Here is a 15,166-nt window from a genome sequence, read left to right as displayed (position 1 = left end):
GATATTGATGCAAACAAAATGCAGGCAGCAAAGAAAAAATCTCATCTTTCAAAATCACTCCCTGTAAACCTCTGACCACCCCGACTCCGCTGGGTCAGGGCCACGGGTTTCAATCCTTCCACGTATGTCTCTGTCGTGACTCCTCACAGACTGCACTGTTCAACTGTACGGTCTGTCTTGTGATTTCAGTGACCTCCACCAATATCTCACTTCGCTGACAACAAGCTACATACGACATGATTATATTCACCAGCTATAAAGTTGAAACGAAGCAGGGTAAGGACAGCATCCGCTGAAAATCTCTGATCCTGACCCTTCTCGCCATAAACCGGGTATTCTGAAAGATGGGACAGCAAGGTGCCAGTTGGTAAACCACTCTTGTAGTTGATCAGGAAGGGTGATGCACCTTGCAAAGTTATTTACTGGAACTGTTGCAAGTCTCTCGGCCAGAACCAAAGGCTAAAGAGATCATTCCATAAAAAGCAAAGAGGTGGTGAGAAGGTGAGAGAAAGTGGGTGCGTAAATGTGAGAGGGAGACGGAGCACAAATACAAAGCTTCCCACCTCATTTCCTCTGACCGCTCTCCCTTCTGGAAACCAGATTCGGAGGAAGGAGCTGGTGGTGAATAAGCACAGTCTGAGCCTCCTCAGAGCTCCTGAGGGGCGTGGGGCTTGGAGAAGCACCTCCGGCCCCCTCCTGCAGCTGTGACCCCAGCCACCCCTCTCAGACAGTGACGGGCCCACTGACTCAAACAAGCTGTGCTCAGAGTATAATTTCATGTTCATCCCATGAAATGTTCTATTACCTTTTAAGTTAAACACGCTCAAGTTTCCTCTTCTTCGAGTACCTCCGTTTTGGTTTTATCAGTAGATTCCTTCTAAACATTCACATTAAATGTCATCAGTATGCAGGGGTTATCAAGATCAAGCACAAAGTGAAGAAACGATTGCCCCCCGAAAGTGAAACTTTCCAATTTCACTCAGATGTCTCTAGAATGCGCACTCTTACACAAGCACGTGCACACACACACAGCCCTCCATGTCACCTGTAGACAAAAGCACACTCGTACTGTCTTCCCCATGTTTAAGGCGCACGAGGCTGGATCCTAGAGGTATAGAAATGAGCAGGCAAGCATCACAGCTCTAACCGGCTCTAAGACGTGACTCGCCATCATTACATATCTTACTGTTGGTAGTTCATGTCCTTGTTAAGACACTGAGTTCTGGAGTCTGGGTACACCACCTCCAGGGTCTCCTTACGCTACAGAAACTGGAGCAAGAATTTTACATTCCTTGAGCTGGTCTTGCCTCATCTGTAAATTGGGAAGCATGGCGATACCCACCTCATGGGGTGAAGGTGAGGGCCAAATGAGATGATGGATATAAATGCTTGTCAGAAATCCTATCAAGTGTGGGTCCTCTAAAAGGTGAACGGGCTTCTTGTGGTGGAAAGAGCAAAAACTTTACCGTCAAGTAGCCCTGACTTCTCCAACTCCAGCACCGACGTGTTAAATGACCTTGAAATGACCTTGAGCAAGCTACTTAAGACTTCCCTCGGGAATTCCCTGGTGGTCCAGTGGTTAGGACTCCGTGCTTTCACTGCCGAGGGCATGGGTTCAATCACTGGTTGGGGAACTGAGATCCCACAAGCCGCGTTAACACGGCCAAAAAAAAAAAAAAGATTTCCCTAGACCTGCTTCCTTCTGTCTACAACCGGCCTGTCAACAGGGATGATGGGAAGAGGAGACATGAAGATATGCAAAGTACCACAGAGCATCAGGCTGTTACATCATTCATTATAACTTCCCGGTAAAAATACAGTGATGTGTCGGATGGTCTAAAGTTCCCGGGAAGAGGCAACACAAAGAACAAGGCCGCAAACCCCCTTATTTGCTCTCTGTAGGTTTGGGGCCGGCCAGCCAATGTGGTAGAAATCTCCCTCTTCCTCACCTCCTGCTGCAGCAAATATTGTGAATTCCGCCTATAAATCTCTGTTTGCCTCCTCGTTTCTATCACAGACACCGGGCACAGACCCGCCCTGTGCTGTGCTTTCTCGGCCTCTCAGACTCACTCCAGGCCATTCGCTATACAGCAGCCAGAGTGATACTCAAAGTTAAAATTCAGGCATGTCACACCCCTGACTGAAGCCCTTCAGAAGTGATCTGGGGATAAAATCCACACCTCTCAGTGGGACCCCAGCCAGCTTGTGTCGCCTCTCCCGCTATTTCCTGACTGGGTGGAACGCCCACCATTGTGACGCACCATCCTCCGGCTCCCAAACTTCACCCGTGCTCCCCCCAACAGGGACTCCCTCCTCTTCACCTGAGAAGACGCCCCTCTGCCCTCCGGTGAGACACCACTTCCTGGGGAGGCTTTCCCTGACTCTGCACGAGGTTACAGACCAGCCGCTAAGTGCCGTGGCTTCGCCCTCCACTTCCACAAACTCCAGCAAACTTCACTGACATTATCTGGCTAATTCGATCTCTGATAGGTAAGTTCCTTTACTACGTGCCCCTTCTTTATCCTCGTGTCGTACAAGCATGCATGTAACTTGAAGCCAAGAGCAATAATTACATGCCAGTCTCTGACAAATTTTTAATTTTTTCCAACACTTCTGAGTGAAGAAAAAAATTGAAAACCACGTCTGATTTGTTGCCTTTTTTTTTTTTTTTGGAAAAGCCAAAAGGAGAAATAAAAACTTAATTATGAGCATCTTCCTCTTCCCACCCCGCCCTCACCTCTCCAGTTCCACTTTCATCGTTTCCTCACAGAGGAAGCAATTCTGGGCCCCTAGCAAAGATTTTTATATACATAGGATCGATAACTCCTTAAAAGTTGGTAATAAGAAACAAATATGAAACGAATGTCTCTTGGGCTCAAATTCATACCCACTCGCCTCAGCAGCTGCTGGGTGTGGAACACTCCATCCCCTTGTGACCCCCCGGAGCCAGATGAAGGGGCTCTGCACCAGCACCTGGAGCTCAGCATCCCTGGACAGTGGCAGGAGGACAGAGCCCAGGGCTCGAGGCAGCCATCTATGTCACCCAAGTGAAAATCCACCTCTGGAAAAACACACAAATCGTTCCCTTAGAGAAATATTAGATCCGCTTCACTGCTCTTTCTGGCATATCTTATCCTACTTTGCCCTCCTCTCTCCCAAAAAGCCACGCTCGGAAATCTTCCCTCTCAGAGGGAAAGGATGCAAGTCAAATGCCATCACCATCACTCTGCGTTCCCTGCAGAGACTGTGGAAGAGAAGCCCTGTGCCCGCACTGCTCTGCCTCAGGTCCACGTTCACGTTCCTGGCACTAGTGGGGCCCCTCGTGCTCCCCACTGCTGGGCCTGGCCCGGTGCCCGGGCAGACGGCCACCTCTGAGAGCTCCCTTCTCCAGAAACGACACCATTTCCAACAGTGCAGGGTTTGTTTCTTTATTTTAAAAAACCCAAGGATTGAAAAGGCATTTAGTCTGAAGCAAAGCACTGATGAGACTAACACAGACAGACAATGAAAGAAACCTCTGTATTAATATATTTGCCTCTCCATTCCAACATCTCCTGTGGCCAAACTTCTCAAGCGTGATCTTCTGGGAGGAACTGCATTGGGGTGTTTTCCCTCCACAGCTCCGTTACGAGGAGAAAAGGATATTTTTACAGCATCAGTGATGAAAACCCAAGAGAGAAAATTTAGACAACGTTGGCAGTTTTTCACATTTACTTCAACACAGAAATAAATCCCAACTAGATCTCGATCAGCAAGAAAGAAGTATTATTTGAAAAATTATGTGTTGGTACCGGGAACGTGAAATTTCTATTTTTGAACTAATAATGTTTATTAGATATGCTTCCCACTGCTCGGTATTAACGTACACTTTATTATTTCTTAGGTTACTAGGCTTATTATGTTTTTCTTTATGGATTTTCAAGGAGCTGATTATATAGTTTTTCAGTTAATTAGGTCACTTTGTAATACTAGACTATAAAAGGCATTTTTGAAAACAATAAAGGAAAACATCTCCTATGTGTGATGACAACCTAGTAAATCATTTAATTATTTGATTTGCTGGAAAGAATGCCAAGTGTCATCATAAGCTACTTTTCGTAGTTGGATAGCTTTCTAAATATAGAAAGAAAGAAATGTAACACACTGATCCATTAACATGCTCTGAAAAGAAATTAGGATTTCAATTTTTCCAATAAGAAAGCGTATCATTTAGCTAAAATTCATGGTAAGCACATTTAGGGGTGTCTGCCTAAATCATGGCCCCTACTCTAGAAACTGCTCCCCACCCCCCCCACTACAGGCCCCACTAAAGTGTGGGCTTGGATCTTCAAATCTGTATTACAGGGTCCCTGTTCTTGTGGTCACAACAGATCGGACCAGGTGTAGGCCCCGGACTTGAGGAAGTCACAGGCACAAGCTGAACCGAGTCAATTAGTCCTCTCGCGAGAATTTAAACACATTTAAAACATACGAAGAGGCAGGGGATGCTTACGGTGGATACATGAATAGTCGAAGACTGGAATGACCTATTTTGGGTCAGGTGGCTTTGATGAATAAGCAGAGAAAGCCAATCAACAGAGAGATGTGGAAGAATGGTACAGATATCCACAGAAAAGCAGAGACTGGAAAACACACCCTTGAAAGGAAAGAGCAAGATGGGAAATAGCTTCTAGTCTCCAGATCTAAGGATGTGGGGTCTCAATTATACCCACATCGTACCCACAAGTATAATGTATACCCATTTCCCCATTAGCTCATATCCCTGTGCATTTTGGGACACAGATGTACTTGATTTTCTTAAAGTTTCCTTTTTTTTTTTAATAGATTTTTTTTTTCATTTAATCTAGATGGAGTGAATTTCTCTTGCATGCAAACAAACAATCCCTGGTCAAAACAGCACATGCCCACGTAAATCCTTGCGTTTTAGGAAAGTAAACTTCTCCCTTAATGAAACTATTTTTTGAAAAATCAATGGCACGTCAAGAAAAATTCAAGTTATATCCAAATTGGAACTTGTAAGCTACAGCAACACCATGAACGGAGTAAGATATTTTTGAGTCAATCTTCTTTTGTCTTGTTTCTTTTATCACTTGTAAGAGTTAAACACTGATTAGTGGATCAGATAATGCAAGACAGATCTAATCATGGGAACATAAACCAGCTTACTATGTAGGAAGGGAAAGCTCTGATTTGTAGTGTTTAATGTTTTCTTGGTGTAAGTATTCCCACTGTGCCCAGTTTCAAGCTCCCAATGTAACATCACTAAACATGGAGTTGAGCGAAGATGCTCATCATCAGCTCAGAAGCCCACAAGAGCCATCACACTCCACTGGATGGATTCAGTGAAGAACATCGCAAGTCAAAATAATAAACTAAACATGATTGCTTGATTCAATCCACCTCTCAGAGATGCTGAGTAGCTAGCCTATTGGTCACAAAGTAAGTGGCAGAGCCTAGATTCCCATCCTAGTGGCCTGATTTATCCAACTGAGTCAGAGTACTGAATATACCCTACTAATTAATAAGTCTTCACACCAATATCTTCTATTACGTAAATCCTATCCCTGAAATTGCAAACTAAGAACAAGCAATATAAAACTAATTATCCCTAGTATTCACCAGTCAACAGATTCTTATTTCTGTAAGGTCCAAGATCAAAGTCCAAAAACAACGAATTCTACTGGTTTCAAGGGAGTCAAGATTCTAAACCTAAATATATGGTAGCTTATCAACTGCTAGTTAATCAATTAATTTTCATGAAGTAGAATTTACAACCAACATCCCTACCACTCCCCTCCATTTCAATAATTTCATCCTATGTATCTATCACAAAGAATTATTTGGCATTTCTGATCTATCATACTCTTTTTAAAAGCCATACTGTTTCAGAAACTATTCCCACACTTCTGACTACATTTTTACTTAGTCTCTAATCCCCAGCCAAACCTCAACTCACCCATGAGTCCTGCTCCAACTCCTCAGACAGAATGACTCACTACACTCTTGAGTTTTAACAACAACCCTTTTCCAGGTATATTTTGGCTATTACCATCTGACCTTCCATTTTAACCTTAAATATCTGTCCAACACAGTACCTGATGGAGAATGAGTGTCCTACTGATTTATACAGAATGAATGACTGAATTAATTTAAAAAATATTTGATACCCTTTCTTTACGGGAAAAAAAGTGAATATTTTTCAAGCATAAGTGAATAGGGTTGGGATAGATCATTGTAAATAGATAAATAAACCAAAAAACTCATTTTCCTACTCCAACTAAGTAAACTTAAAAACTAAGTTGGAAAAACTTTCAGCTCGCATCTTCAATGCTATTGCATAAGCCACAGTCACCACCCAAGGGGCTTTTCTAATGGGGAGAAAAGTTTTCTGGTGGTCTTGATGTTAAAGAAGGATTAAATTCACTCAATGCCTTAACACGACCCTCAACCAAAGACATCCCCATCTAAGCACAGCTGTTCTACAATTACACAAACTAATTTTCCTAATAACTTCCTGTAAAGGTTTGTGTGTATTTGCATGTGTCCGTATGAGAGGAGGAGAGGGCTGGGGAGAGGGAGAAGGAAATGAAATAACAAAAATCTTGACAGGAAGTTGTTCTTGTCTATTATCCTATTTTACAGAGAAAACAACTGACCCTCAGAGAAACTGAATACTTGCTGAATACTTCTCGCTGAAGCAGAGCCTGAACCTGGGCCCTCTCACAACCCATGGAATGTTAACATCTTTCCATGTGGCAGCACCTACTGCCTCCTGTTCCTTTCTCTTTCACTATTACCCTGAGACAGGCTAAGTCCTACAAAATGCAGAGCTAGCAAGAAATATCAGAGGATGTGATGAGGGTCATGCTGCCACCCTAAAAGGATCTGCTTATTTTAGTCACTCAAATTCATTCGTGACCTTGAGAAAGTCAACTTACTCTGGGCATCACCCGACCCAAATTAAAACAGGAATTGTTATTGCAACATCTTTATTAATGAGTTTGACTCATTAATAAAATAATGGAGCACGTGTGTACAAATTTTTCTTTAGACCAAAATGGTTGCTAGGGACTAGAATTACTTCTGATTTAAAGTAATCAGAGTTTTGCTCAGTGTATAATCTCTTGATAATATCAGAGATCAATGACTGTCATCGATAACAAATAAACGCATTTTTACTTCCCTGGGTGTAACAAAATGTATACATCAGAACAAACTAAACAGATACATTCTAATGTCTTTAATTTATTGGATGTGAGGCTCCACTACTTCACATTTCCCCGATCTGAGCAAAAATCAGCCATGTCTCAGAAGTGAGAAACGTGTTCTGGGAAAAAGCAGATATGAAATGTTTTCATTTTTATAAACGATTTGCCTGTACGGTTCACTATTATATATTAAATGGCTCTTCCGATTTGAAGAACTTTCAAGCTGAACCTAGAAGTCCAATATAAACAGTCATTTAATAGGATGAAAAAAGTCATTCCATCTTCTCTTTAATCTTCGTGCTTCCTTCTCTGCCCCTTTCCATTTACCACACAGAACGGACTTCGGACTATCAAGTCTTAGTCCTTCTATAACGCAGTACTTCTTCCAAGGCAATTCGGTGCATTTTAAACGGAGAAGAAATGAAAAAGCATACCACCAGCTGATTAACTGCCTATCAGTATATGTAGATCAGCTTAATTTTTCCCACAGAATTCAGATACAGTGAAAATGCCCTCAAGTGATGCTCCTAACGGGAATCCCTTGAAGGAGAAACACTTTCCAATCAATTCTCTCAAATTCATAAGGTAAAGCCACCTCTAATTCAAGCTGATAAAATGCAGGAAGCCAGAAGACTGGAAAACTCAGTCTAGCAAGTTTGCTTTTTTAAAGCTGAAAAGAATCCGAAGAACTTAGTGGCCTAACAAAATATCTGCCATCAGGACTAACACGGTTACGTCCTTGAAAATGAATTTGTGATGACACAGATAGTTTCTGTACTTGAGTAACGGTACCTGTGCTTTCACGTAGCTCTGTCAAGGAATTATTTTTATTCCCAAACACCACTTGGATCAATAGCAGCTCAATATCGTTCATGATGGGTACAGAAGTGTTCTTTCACTTTTCTGGACTTGAAAGCTGATGGTACATGAGAAGGTTGACTTCAATCCTATTAATATGTAAAGGATTACAACAAAATTGTACATGGCAAATCCAGGCTGTCCATTTACAGCTGGCCTCCTGACCCAATTTGAATGTTCCCTCCCTACCTGTCTACTGCATTTGTCCAAAATGTCTCCATTGCTTTCAAGGCCTCACATATACCCTCTTACCTTTAGCACATCACTTCATAATAAATTTTTTTTAAGTAAACGGTCCATCTGACCTGAGCTATCTCAATTTTTCATCTATCTATGTAAAAACTTTTCTATATATTTAGTCATCCTCTTTTTTCCCCTCTACTTCAGAATTTCCTTTCTGGCACTAAACCCAGTCTGATACCTGCCCTTTGCACATTTCTCAGAATCCTGCCCCTTCAAGTACTTCTTCTCACCCGATTTTTTTTTTTTTGTAACACCTTTAATTAGAGTATAATTGCTTTACAGTATTGTGTTAGTTTCTGCTTTATAACAAAGTGAATCAGTTATACATATACATATGTTCCCATATCTCTTCCCTCTTGCATCTCCCTCCCTCCCACCCTCCCTATCCCACCCCTCTAGGTGGTCACAAAGCACGGAGCTGATCTCCCTGTGCTATGCAGCTGCTTCCCACTAGCCATACATTTTACATTTGGTAGTGTATATATGTCCATGACACTCTCTCACTTCGTCCCAGCTTACCCTTCCCCCTCCCCGTGTCCTCAAGTCCATTCTCTACGCCTGTATCTTTATTCCTGTACTGCCCCTAGGTTCTTCAGAACCACTTTTGTTTTAGATTCCATAGATATGTGTTAGCATACAATATTTGTTGTTCTCTTTCTGACTTACTTCACTCTGTATGACAGACTCTAGGTCCATCCACCTCACTACAAATAACTCAATTTCATTTCATTTTATGGCTGAGTAATATTCCATTGTATATATGTGCCACATCTTCTTTATCCATTCATCTGTTGATGGACACTCAGGTTGCTTCCATGTCCTGGCTATTGTAAATAGAGCTGCAGTGAACACTGTGGTACATGACTCTTTTTGAATTATGGTTTTCTCAGGGTATATGCCCAGTAGTGGGATTGCTGGGTCATACGGTAATTCTATTTTTAGTTTTTAAGGAACCTCCATACTGTTCTCCATAGTGGCTGTACCAATTTACATTCCCACCAAGAGTGCAAGAGGGTTCCCTTTTCTCCACACCCTCTCCAGCATTTATTGTTTGTAGACTTTTTGATGATGGCCATTCTGACTGGTGTAAAGTGATACCTCATTGTAGTTTTGATTTGCATTTCTCTAATGATTAGTGATGCTGAGCATCCTTTCATGTGTTTGTTGGCCATCTGTATGCCTTCTTTGGAGGAATGTCTATTTAGGTCTTCCTCCCATTTTTTCATTGGGTTGTTTGGTTTTTGATTTTGAGCCGCATGAGCTGTTTATTTTGGAAATTAATTCCTTGTCAGCTGCTTCGTTTGCAAATATTTTCTCCCATTCTGAGGGTTGCTTTTGGTTTTGTTTATGGTTTCCCTTGCTGTGCAAAAGCTTTTAAGTTTAATTAGGTCCCATTTGTTTTTGTTTTATTTTCATTTCTTTTTCTTCTAGACAAGATTCATGCCTGATTCCCCAGACCCAAATCCTTTACTTGACCTTGAACTCACTTGAAGTGACTGTTTCCTCTCTCTTCAGGTTCTTTTCTCATACTCATTCTCATTTTTTATTACAAAAGTAGTAACCATTTTTTACTGCAAAATTACAAAATATAAAAACTAAAAGAAAAAAAAATGAGATTGCTACACAGTTATAAGCAGTGTTATTATTTAAAGGTATTCACAAATACATAAGGAAGCATATTTAATAAAAATTCATCATATACTATGTTTCATTGACCAATATTTATGACAAATGACTTTCCATGGCAATAAAAGTAAATCTCATCATCATTAAAATGATTGTATTTTATTTGATTGAATGGAGTATTTAACCAAATCTCTGTATTGGTTATTTGTTAGGTATCTAATTTTCCTATTATAACAATGCAGCAGTAATGATTTTTGCCTGCATCTTTGTACATTTGTGTGATGCTAACCTTAGAGTATGTCCAAGAAGAATCCTAGGATACATTTTGAAGGAATAATATGTGTGGTGGACTATTTGCCTTGCTATCAATGTCTCTTCAACTGTCTGTAATAGGAGTTTAGTCACCACTGCTTTAGTGGAATTACTCTCTCAAAATGAATTACGGCATTTTAATTACCAAATAGTTTTCATCCTAGTTTTAACCATTCTTAATATCTACACATGAGTTGATAATGGTCATTCCTTCCTTCTTAATACTCTCTCCCCTCTAATAATTTCCATGGTATTACTATCTCAATTTTACCTCTATCATCCTTTCCCTTTTCTGCCCTTGTCTTCTTCCTTCTTCCACATAAATTTAAGCCCCTATTTCTCTCCTCAGGTTTTATTTTCTCACTTTTCCTCCCTAAACTGATAGTCTCGCCCACTCTCAGTTACAGCTATCATCTCTATTTTTCCCAAATCTTTATCTTCAGCCGAGTTTCACCAAGAACGACCTGCTTCCTCCCGGACAGATTTACCCTTACATCCCATTAATAACAAACCCAAGAGGGGTAAGTGAGTTTAAGCCGGTTAACTTGGTCATCCTTCTGGATTCCCTAGTGCTGTTGACGTCTCTGTCAACTTCACAAATTTCCCACCCCTCGGCCAAAAAAAATGATCACCAAGCATTACTGCTTTTGCCTGAGTATATTTTCCCCAATGTGCTGCTCTACCTTCTGTGCTTCTTTTCCCACATCCTTATGGGTGGGAGGAATATCAAAGACCCTGTTTTCCACATCAGTCAACTTGCAACTCCAGCTCACGTAGCATGCACTGAATTCAGTTGATGATAAGGTTGTTCTTCTGAGTCTCTCCTCTCTGTACTCACCCTCAATTTTCTCCAGACTGGTGAGAGAGCACAGCTGAAGCCCACTAAGAGGATTATGGAAAATCTGAGATCCTCTGAATTCTCAGCTCCCGGATCAGGAACAGGAGAGTGTAAAGAGGGCTACACATGAACCCCGGGGGAGGAAATTTTGTTCTGGTTTGTTTTTCGTTTTTATTTTGATTTGTGTCTTTCTGCCGAAGTCAAAAAAAGAAGAGAGGCCCCTGTGAGGAAAGAACAGCAGCCGTGGCATTGATCCTGATGACAGCACTGGCCACAGCCCCCGTGCAGGCAGCTGGCAGGGGGGCGGGGAAGGCGCCAGCACTGGAAGACGCTGCCGCGGCAGCCCTGCTGGAAGAGGCAGTGCTGGCACAGGTGGCATCGTGCTGGCAAAGCAGCAGCGTGAAATGTGCAGGAGGCTGTGAAGACACGGGCAATGGCCTTGGCAAAGGCAGAGGTGGTGATGGAGAGAGCAGTACAATGGAACTCTGTGCAATAACGAAGCCTGTAATAGAACACGTCATCCCCCCAAACCCAGAATTACAGATTCTTCCATGTAGCAAATCACCCGCCCTCGGGTGTCCCTTACACACTGGCGGCACACCTTCCTAGCCCAAAATGCACACAGGAACAGCAAACAAAATGCCCAAAGCCATGCTGAGAGTCAAGACCATCAGAACCGGCACAGGATTTCCAGGGCACAAAGTGAAATTTCTTCAAAAGTAGGAGTCAATTAAGATGTTGAGATGAAAAGCTGCGTTTCTCATGAGATCGATAAGGCACACGCCCCTTACAATGCAGACACTGGGTTTTACTGTTTGAATCTCTGGTAAAGCAGGGTTGAGATGAGCCAAGACACCCCACTCCTCCCACTCAACTGACCGCAGGCAAGAAGATCCCACAGGCGCCAAGATTCTGAAAATAGCTTATTCTTTACAAATCCTTTAATAAATATTCAGGAGTTCATTGACAATCCCCCCCTAGATGTGAAGCTAATTAGCTGCTGATACCTAAGCTTAACATTTAGCTTTCTAGTACCAAAAAGGATTCTTTTAAAGGTGTTTATTTTGAATGTAAAAGATAAACTGGAAAGAAGTATGGATTAAGACCTCAAAATTGTCCTCTCAAAGTGTTCTCTTTTATCAAAAGACAAAGGAGATAAATAGGAAAATCAGACTATTTGGGGGAGTGGAAGACGGAGCTCCTTGAAGAATCAAGTATTTCTTGCTACTTTTTTTTTTTTTAAAGCTGTCAGCATTTTAAGCTGCTAATTTTCCCCCCAAAGATTTTAAATAAGCTCATCAAAAACCTAGGAGCCCAAAAACTTTAATACCTTAAAGATTACTTTTCTAAAAGAAGGATTTCATCCCACTCACTCAGCTTTATTACCCTATCGTGTATTATTTCAACACAAAATTTGGTCTCTTTGGGCATTCAACTATGGTTGCAGATTTGCATTGCTGTTTGCACTTAATCCCCAAAATAAACTCCTCAAGAAACTGCTGTAGATCAAGGTTGTTCTGCAGGGGAAAAAGTCATCCACATAGGGTACAATTTGTTTCATTACCATCCTACAATTAAAACAACAGATGATTTTGTTCATCAGTTGCCACTGTGGCCTCTTCCACTTTTGTTAGGCAACATCAACTGGGACCAAGAGAAGACAGACTTTGCCTTCATGTATATGTGCTTTCCTTTGATTTCAGGATGAAATTTGGAAAATAATTGGTTTGTTTTTATATTAGTCTTTCTCACTTGAGAAGAGTTCTTATTAAAGACCCTGAATTAAACTCCATTCAGATTAAGAATCCTCTGAAAATTCAAGCTATACAGTTTGCATTTAAGGAACCCGAGACACCAGTACTTCTCCTACAGCCTTGAAGCCCATCAGAAGTTATACGTCCTACCAAAACCCACCCAGGGCTTTGTCTTTATACCGAGCCTTTATACTAAGGAGACCCATTAGTTGCCACTCATGATTCTATACACACCCTGATATACAATGTGTGTCTTTTACAAGAACTTCAGTGATCAACTCTAATCACTGCAACTAGATAAAAGTTTTAAGGTCAGAACAAAACATCAGAATTGTTTGGTCTATAGAAAATAACCAGTTACATGGTTTTTTCCCCATTACCAATCACTTACTGTCATACAGCAATAGGTTCAGAAAGCTCATGAGTCCCCTTAAAAATTAACAGACATTTACAAACACACCCCAAACACTCCTATGTCTTTGGAACTCAACATCAAAGTGCGTATCATTTTATCTCAAGGGAGTGATGCGCTTATGGGGGCAGTTCTCCCACTGAATGCTCAGCTGCAGACTGGCCCTGGAAGCCTACAAATCTTCTGTCAGCAACCAGAATCTTTTCATATCAGTGAGGGTTTTCTACAAGTCAGCGAGAATAAGTTTAAGAACTTTACGTTTGCCAAGTATTTTATCCTTTTTGTTTTCTTTCTTTAGATAATTGAGAACCGTGTTTCCTACCAGCAAATTTATGTACTACAGTAAAATGTAAAAGAAAGCTAAGTATGCTTCCCTCTATCATTAAGTCCGTTCTCCGTGATGCTTCTGCTTAATTTATAAGAGTGTTGGGTCCTGTGTGATTTAATGAAACATAGATTTATCAAAATAAATTTGAGAAATTTTACAGTGCACTTGGTAGGAGGTAAAGATTTTTATTCTCCTACCTCAAACTGGCATTGAGAATTAAGGATGCACAATTTGTTGGATGATTTACATTCTTACTAGTTTTTAGTATTCATTTAATAACATGCTGCAGCTGTGCCTGTCCTCTTAAACACAACTCTGTCTTCCTAGATGCTGTAGGGGGTGTCATACCTGCTCAAACTGGGAAGACACAGTACCTCTAGGAGGAGAAGATATTATATATACATACAGCGGAAGAAAAGGAAGAGGCTTTAGAATGGATGTGAGACTGATGACAACCTCAGGGAAACATGGTTTTTATTATGATCATAATTCACAGATTTTTTTTTTTAATTTACTCTTTTCTCCCTGTTTGGCCTCATTCCATTGAAGCCCTGTATTGTCACAGACTCCACATCACACATCTTTAGACTTGAATGTTGGTACAATTATTTTAAAAAAAAAAAAAGATGAATGCTAACACAAAATTACGTTTTTTAACCAACTTACATCCAAATGGTTGTCTACTTCTTCGAATTGGTCATCTGGGGAAGATACTCGGTTGATTTTAACAATGCAGGCAGTATTCAAAATTCTTTAAAATCGCCCTTTGGCACTGCATTCAAAGTATACAACATATTCTATTTAATATCTTCCTTGGTGGGAGCAAATTTTCATCTTTTGAAGTTGTTCTGTGAATAAATTTGGAGATCCTGTTGGATAACAATATCTGGAGTCTTTTATAAGATCCAATTTAGACCTATGTAAGAAATTACATATTTAGCTATTTTGGAGCATATACTATGTGAAAGGCTGGATACACAAAAATGAATAATAGAGAGTCCTTGTGCCAGAATAGCTTGTTGTCTGGAGGGAGAGACATCATCTCAACATTATGCATATGGTGCTGAGCACTCCGGAAACACTGGAGGCCACTTAGCTCGATGTGAAGTCTGGAGCCTACAGGTAAAGTTTTCCTGGGGATAAAGACACTTAAACTGAGACTTAAGGGATGAATAGGAGCTAGATGAAAAAGGACAGAAAGCACTTTCCAAGCAGAAAAAAATTGTGTGATTAAAGGCAGCTTGATAGGTGGTGAAAACCATTTTAGAAGCACGACAGCATGAAATGCAGACGTTGGTGAGAATGGGAAGAGAAGAAAAAAGACGAGAGAAATAAGCAGAGGTCGAGTCAGGGTGGGTTTACGTTTGTTATGTATCTCTTTCTAAGGAGGTGGCTCTAAGGGCAATCCTGGGAATGATAAGGTCAGAACTGCATTTTGAATAGCTCACCCTGAAATGATCATTCCCTTGTATCTGGGTTCTGGGAAGAATAGCATTGACAAATAATGAGAACAATGACAGTGAAACCAAACCAGAGTTGATAAATTAAAAGGCATTTAGATACTGTAAATCAACTGTACCTGAATAA

This window comes from Balaenoptera musculus, chromosome 1 (assembly GCF_009873245.2).
Source record: "Balaenoptera musculus isolate JJ_BM4_2016_0621 chromosome 1, mBalMus1.pri.v3, whole genome shotgun sequence".
NCBI lineage: Eukaryota > Metazoa > Chordata > Mammalia > Artiodactyla > Balaenopteridae > Balaenoptera > Balaenoptera musculus.
This window is presented reverse-complemented; position numbering follows the sequence as displayed.